Here is an 8,225-nt window from a genome sequence, read left to right on the forward strand (position 1 = left end):
GACCGAATACGTCAACAGAGCGGAGCAGATCACAACGCCATTGAGGAGTGCCGGAGAAGCACCAAGCGATGGGCTAATGATGGCGATGATGATGAGAGGACTACCGGAGCTGTACAAACCGTTCACACTCCTGGTAACACACGGTTCAACGGACATGACGTTGGGACAGTTCAAGGCTAAGTTAAGGAACTTCGAGGCCTCAGAAGATACCCACCCAGCCGCAGCGGAGGCGGGATAGAGGGTGCTAAAGCGAGCGACGCCAAGGGAGAGAACCAGGACCACGACGGAACTGGTGTGTTGGCGATGCGGAGATAAAGGCCATCAGAGAAGCGACTGCACAAAGACTGTCTGGTGTAGCTTCTGCAAATCCACGGGGCACACAGACAGAGCGTGCATGAAGAAACACGACCAGAACGTGCGATACGCACATGGGCAAGATGACGGCCATGGACGAGACGGAGGCCACGGACAAAATGGCGGCTACGGACAAAATGGCGGCTACGGACAAAATGGCGGCTACGGGCAAGAAGACGGCTGTGGACAGGATGACGACAGCGGACACGATGGCGGCGACGGTCGACGTGAGACGAATCGAGACGACGCCCGGAGAATAACGGGACAAGAAGACTGCGCTTTCGGGGCGCGGATGGCATGCATCGCCGGACCGGCCCAGCTGCAGCGGGCCCAGAGAAGGGGACTGATCGTGGACACAGATGCGTCGTCCCATGTCATCAACGACAGGAGTCGGTTCAAGAACTTTGACGACACTTTCCACCCGGAGAGGCACAGCATGGAGCTGGCGGACGGGAGACGCACCTACGGATTGGCGCAAGAGAGAGGGGACGCACAGGTATGCCTCACGGACAGTAAGGGGCGCCGGCGTACGGTGACGTTAAAGAATGCTCTCTACGTACCATCGTTCCCACAAGGACTATTCTCTGTAATAGCTGCTACTGCAAGCGGTGCCATGGTATTCTTCGATAAAGGTAAAAATGTTCTTGTAGAACGGTACACGGTTTGACATAAAGATGTACCAGAGAATATATTATCTGAAAACGGAGTGTAATGACAACGACAAGTGTAATGATAATAATGATATGTGTAGCGGGACGGCCAGTCACGATATTCAGACATGGCACGAGATTATGGGTCATTGTAATTACGAGGATTTACTGAAACTGCAAGTAGTGTCAGAAGGCATGCACATTGAAGGAGAAAAGCGTAGACCTGACAAAAATTGTGCAGTGTGCAAAACGGGGAAGTTTACTCAACCGAGATACAGAAATCCCACAGACAGAGTAAGGGTACCACTTGCATTAGTTGACACGGACCTAGCCGGTCCAGTAAGCAACGAGTCCATAGGAGGTTTTAGATATGTACAGTCTTTTACAGATGTGAGCACAGGGGCAGTGTTTGTTTACTTTCTCAAAGCAAAGAGTGAGACACTCCAGGCCACGGAGAAATTCCTGGCAGACGTAGCCCCTTATGGAAACGTAGGATGCTTGAGATCCGACAACGAAACCGAGTTCACAAACAGAGAGTTCCAATCACTGTTGACAAGGTATAAGATAAGACACAGGCAGAGGTTCTGTGTAGGATTGTTAGTAACTGTCTAACTGCATATATAACCGTTTCCACTAGAGGGCGCTCTAGGCGGAGACACTCAGGAGTACTACCAGGTGGCGAGTATAAATAGATATGTCTCCTCCCACTTCTTTCTCTCCCCCAAGCCTCTCAGAGAGAAGATACCTGTAGAACTGCTGCTCTTCATGTGAATAATAAACAACGCCAGTTAAGGCTCAAGATAGAAACCATGCCTCTTGACCACATTATTGTCGCCCTATAGCCGAATTCTGTTAACACACTTCTTCAACCATTATCTGAATTAAAAAAAATAAAAAATATCTAACCCTAACTAATAGGGATGCTCGATATTGGCTTCTTTACCGATACCGATATACCGATATTGTCCAACTCTTAATTTCCGATACCGATATCAACCGATACCGATATATGCAGGGTTTCCCCCCCCCAAAAATGGAATAATTTCAGGTAATTAACATTACATATCTCTTGTTGTGGAATTAACACAACATTATGCATACTTTTGACAATAAATAAAATCAGAATTTGTTCTTACTTGCTTGCCTGGGTAAATAAAGGTTATAGAAATGTAAAAGAAATATAATTTTTTTTAAACCGATACCGATATTTTCCGATATCACATTTTAATGCCGATATCGGCCGATAATATCGGTAGGCCGATAATATCGGACATCCCTACTAACTAACCTTACTGTCATGCACTAATAAACGAACCTACACTGTAGCACTCAACACTTTGATGAACATTGTTACTCAGCTGATAGAGTTGTGCCCTTCCTGATGACTTGTCGTACAGAACTTAGATAAAAGCGTTTCAGCTAAATGACTAAATGTAAATGTAAGGCGGGGGGGGGGGGGGGGGGTCATATGGTGTTGAACAGTCTGATGGCGGTATAGAGAATAGAGAGGTACAGGATAGCTAGTCAGCGTGTTCATCTCAGGAGTGCCGTCCTCCTCGCAGACTGTCACACAGCCTCGCGGCCCCCGCCCAGGCCCCCGCCCAGGCCCCACGTTCGGCCCGCACACCGAGGGATGCGAGTGAGACCGAGCACAGAAAAAACTCAATTTCACCGATCTGCGCCGCCCCCGTGGATGCGGTCGTCTACTACACTCTCAGTCAGGAGGGCCATCCTGCTCCCTCAGCGCACAGCGTCTTGTGTGCTTTAAACACAGAGCTCAGTCAGGGAGGCATCACAGGCTATAATACGAGAGTTCGCAGGGCAGACAGCCAGGGCTACAGACGGCAGACGCTGCACCCGGGACAGATGAATCAGCCTAATATTGTATTATTGTACATATTGTACAGTCCAAACCGGGGGGGGAGAGAAGGGATACACTGTGTATGTATACGAGGAGGACTGAGGCTGAGTTTATGGCTATACGCCTGACTCGGGAAGCCCCCCGGCGGTATCTGTGACCCCCACCCCCACCCCATCCCTCTCCCACTGTAGATCCTCTTACTAATGTGACCTGGGAGTGCGTATCATCGCGGGCGTGACTCCCACAGGCTACAGTTCATCCCGGGGACCCAGCGATGGCCGTTCTGCCGCACGCACGCGGCCCTCAGCGCAGACAGGATATGGCAGCTGCGAGGTATTTAGTTAGAGGAGGAGATGTGTTCTAACGCTGCAGGCAGTGCATTATGGGAGTTCCTGAGAGAGGGCATGACGTTGCCACGGCGCACAAACAAATGGAGGGGGGTGGGGGGGGGCAGAAGGGGTAAAAAAAAGAAAAAAGATAATTAGCCCGTACCTTGTTCCCTTGGCATCTAATCAGTAGTGATAGTCTGTGTCCTCATTCCTATAATTAAGTTGTTTTCTGGGACAGCTTTTTCTCCTCCAAATTGGGTTTAAAAATAACATCTGTTGTTTCGGATTAGGTGTGCCGTCGTGTGAGAGGGTGTTTGCGGTCGGGGGTTACGTGAGGTGAGGAGGAGTAAACATCTGCGACACCGTAACAGAAACACCGTCTACTTCTGTGTCGAGGACGAGAGATGCAACACTGGACGAGTGCTGTGCTAATGTTGTCGTTGGTTGTTATTGGATAAAAAAAAAGGCTACTGTTTTTTTTCCTCCATTTTGTCACATACATGTATTTTATTTGTAATTATACTACTAGACTGTGACTGAGCCACAAAGCGTATGCATGAAGGGATGGGGTCATATCATCTGTCAATTTAGATTCTGATGACGATGAGAGCAAGAGGTATTCATATAGTGAAAAGTACAATTCCCCCAACATTACGTTCAGAGTTAGTTTGTCAGTTTGTTCGCTAGTTAGTTTCACATCAGCGATATAATATAATACAGAATAGGTATTGTAGAAGGCAAGGACCATCGGTAAGCCATGAGTGAACGCTGACTGTGAATAGTGTTCTGTCTTGTTTAGACGGTATGCACTGGGTTATCCTGGTATTACTAAAACATATAACAGAATACATGAGATAGGAAGATGAGGAGGACAAATACAGCCCTGTAGGATGTTGCTGCAGCCCTTCTTTGCTTAATTCATACTGGAATGAATGAATATAATTAAATTCTGTAGGGATGGAAGATTCACCCTTTAATATAGTAACTAAACTAAACACAAAAAAAATTAAAGTAACTAAAACTAAAGTAGCTAAACTAAAGTAAAAATAATGGTTGATATTTTAACCTGGCTGCTGCACACACCGCCCCGATCTATGATGTCACAGTACCTCTTTGGAGGTAATATCAAAGTCTGTCTAGGAAGGAAATGAGGTACTCTGACATCACAGGGGGCGGAGTGACAATAACAACCACTAGGACAACAAGATGACAAAATTATGATGTAGGTTTGGTTACTCTTTCAATTGAATGTTATTTATGTGATTTAATAAACGATGCTTCTAAGCTGCCGAAGCACTAGTGTTTCTCGACTGGTGGCTCAGGGCCCAAAAGTGGCCGGCAGGATGTCCTGACGGGGTCTTGGACAACTTATATGAGAGGACATTGTACAATATGAGAGTTAGTCGGGACTTCAGGACTGAAGAGAAATGTGGGTCCCAAAACAAAGGCAAGGGGTGGGGCCAGGCGGGGGTGGGGCCAGGCGGGGGGCGGGGCCAGGCAGGGGGTGGGGCCATAGATATATATAGAACACTAGATAGCTTACCCGCGCTGCCGGCCAATGGAGAGCGACGTCACTGAACCGCCGCCATCTTACCCCAGTCGGCCTTGAGTGAGAGTGAGTGAGCTGCACAGACAAAAATACTCATAACTCGCTGAAATATTGATGGATTTACAAACGGTTTGGTTTATTACAAGCATTATTAACGTGTCTATGATTCAAGCGGTTTGTAAAAAAAATCATCTTTAAAAGTTTTTTTTTTAAGTATGCAGTATCATAACTACATCTTTGATGTTTATAGCAAACCAAACCGTTTGTAAATCCGTCAATATTTCAGCGAGTTATGAGTATTTTTGTCTGTGCAGCTCACTCACTCTCACTCAAGGCTGACTGGGGCAAGATGGCGGCGGTTCAGTGACGCTGGTGACTCCTCCTTAAGCTATCTAGTGTTCTATAGATATCTATGGGTGGGGCCAGGTGGGCCAGGTGGGGGGCGGGGCCAGGCGGGGCGGGGGGGCCAGTCGGGGCCGGGTCAATACAAAGGCACAAGGAATGTGAATTTGATTTGGTATAATCTGCTCCGGTCCAGGACGTCACCTGGAGCTGCTCTCGTCACCCAGGAGGTACAGCGGTGATGAACCCAGCTCCTCTCGTCACCCAGGAGGTGCAGCGGTGATGAACCCAGCTCCTCTCGTCACCCAGGAGGTGCAGCGGTGATGAACCCAGCTCCTCTCGTCACCCAGGAGGTGCAGCGGTGATGAACCCAGCTCCTCTCGTCACCCAGGAGGTACAGCGGTGATAAACCCAGCTCCTCTCGTCACCCAGGAGGTGCAGCGGTGATGAACCCAGCTCCTCTCGTCACCCAGGAGGAGGTGCAGCGGTGATGAACCCAGCTCCTCTCGTCACCCAGGAGGTGCAGCGGTGATGAACCCAGCTCCTCTCGTCACCCAGGAGGAGGTGCAGCGGTGATGAACCCAGCTCCTCTCGTCACCCAGGAGGTGCAGCGGTGATGAACCCAGCTCCTCTCGTCACCCAGGAGGTGCAGCGGTGATGAACCCAGCTCCTCTCGTCACCCAGGAGGTGCAGCGGTGATGAACCCAGCTCCTCTCGTCACCCAGGAGGAGGTACAGCGGTGATGAACCCAGCTCCTCTCGTCACCCAGGAGGTGCAGCGGTGATGAACCCAGCTGCTCTCGTCACCCAGGAGGTGCAGCGGTGATGAACCCAGCTCCTCTCGTCACCCAGGAGGTGCAGCGGTGATGAACCCAGCTCCTCTCGTCACCCAGGAGGTACAGCGGTGATGAACCCAGCTCCTCTCGTCACCCAGGAGGTGCAGCGGTGATGAACCCAGCTCCTCTCGTCACCCAGGAGGTGCAGCGGTGATGAACCCAGCTCCTCTCGTCACCCAGGAGGAGGTACAGCGGTGATAAACCCAGCCCGCTGGGGACTGACTGACTAGATCATCAAGCTCACCGCGTCACACCTCTCGGCCCTGCTGTCACTCTCCGTGGTGTCACACACAAACGCACACAGTCAGGCATTCACACCAACACACACGCGAACTTGGACACACACACACCAACACACACGCGAGCTTGGACACACACACACACACACACCAACACACACGCCAGCTTGGACACACACACACGAGCACACACGTGAGCTTGGACACACACACACCAACACACACGCCAGCTTGGACACACACACACGAGCACACACGTGAGCTTGGACACACACACCAACACACGCGAGCTTGGACACACACACACGAACACACACGTGAGCTTGGACACACACACCAACACACACGCGAGCTTGGACACACACACGAACACACATGCGAGCTTGGACACACACACGCGCGAGCTTGGACACACACACGCGAGCTTGGACACACACACACGAACACACACGCGAGCTTGGACACACACACACGCGAGCTTGGACACACACACGCGAGCTTGGACACACACACACCAACACACACGCGAGCTTGGACACACACATGCGAGCTTGGACACACACACACGAACACACACGCGAGCTTGGACACACACACACGCGAGCTTGGACACACACACGCGAGCTTGGACACACACACACCAACACACACGCGAGCTTGGACACACACACACCAACACACACGCGAGCTTGGACACACACATGCGAGCTTGGACACACACACACGAACACACACGCGAGCTTGGACACACACACACGCGAGCTTGGACACACACACGCGAGCTTGGACACACACACACCAACACACACGCGAGCTTGGACACACACACGCGAGCTTGGACACACACACGCGAGCTTGGACACACACACACAAACACACACGTGAGCTTGGACACACACACACGAACACACACACGCGAGCTTGGACACACACACACGAACACACACGCGAGCTTGGACACACACGCTGCACACACATGTTGGCACTTACACGTGTGGATGCAGGCGTGCTGCACACGTTCCCATGTATTGCACATAAAGTACAAAGATGAATGCAAGCACACAGATACACATGCATAGAACCATGCACACACACACACACACACACACACACACACACACACACACACACACACATGAAGAAATGCCTAGACACACAGACATATACACACACACACACACACACACACACACACACACACACACATGAAGAAATGCCTAGACACACAGACATATACACACACACACACACACACACACACACACACACACATGAAGAAATGCCTAGACACACAGACATATACACACACACACACACACACACACACACACACACACACACACACACACACACACACACACACACACACACACACACACACACACACACACATGGTCAACATAAACACACGTTTGACTGACAGGTGACATTTCATTATGGAGTCGTCACAGGGGACCAAGCGGACATGACACACACACACACACACACACACACGCACACACACACACGCACACACACAGGACACACACACACACACACGCACACAGGACACACACACACAGCAGAGCCAGAACACACTGCAGAGTGAGACAGACAAGACAAAACTTGGCTGCAGGACTTTAGGGGAAACTCTAGACCGTCCGCTGTCATCCTGATTCTATTTAACAGTAAATCCAGAGCGTTGTGAGAAAACAAGCTTATTACTGTGAGGAGCTGGCAGGTCAGCATGTCGGCAGCATACCTCTGGTGTCTGATCAGTCCAGGCCTTCAGCCCTGCAGCAGGGAGGGGGGAGCTGGGATGGATTCATAACGTTGTATTCACGTGTGTGTGTGTGTGTGTGTGTGTGTGTGTGTGTGTGTGTGTGTGTGTGTGTGTGTGTGTGTGTGTGTGTGTGTGTGTGTGTGTGTGCGTGTGTGCGTGTGTGCGTGTGTGCGTGTGTGCGTGTGTCTGTGTGTGTGTGTGTGTGTGTGTGTGTGTGTGTGTGTGTGTGTGTGTGTGTGTGTGTGTGTGTGTGTGTGTGTGTGTGTGTGCGTTTAACCTTTATTTAACCAGGAGAGTCCCATTG

This window comes from Notolepis coatsorum, assembly GCF_963971535.1.
Source record: "Notolepis coatsorum genome assembly, chromosome: 12".
Lineage (NCBI taxonomy): Eukaryota > Metazoa > Chordata > Actinopteri > Aulopiformes > Paralepididae > Notolepis > Notolepis coatsorum.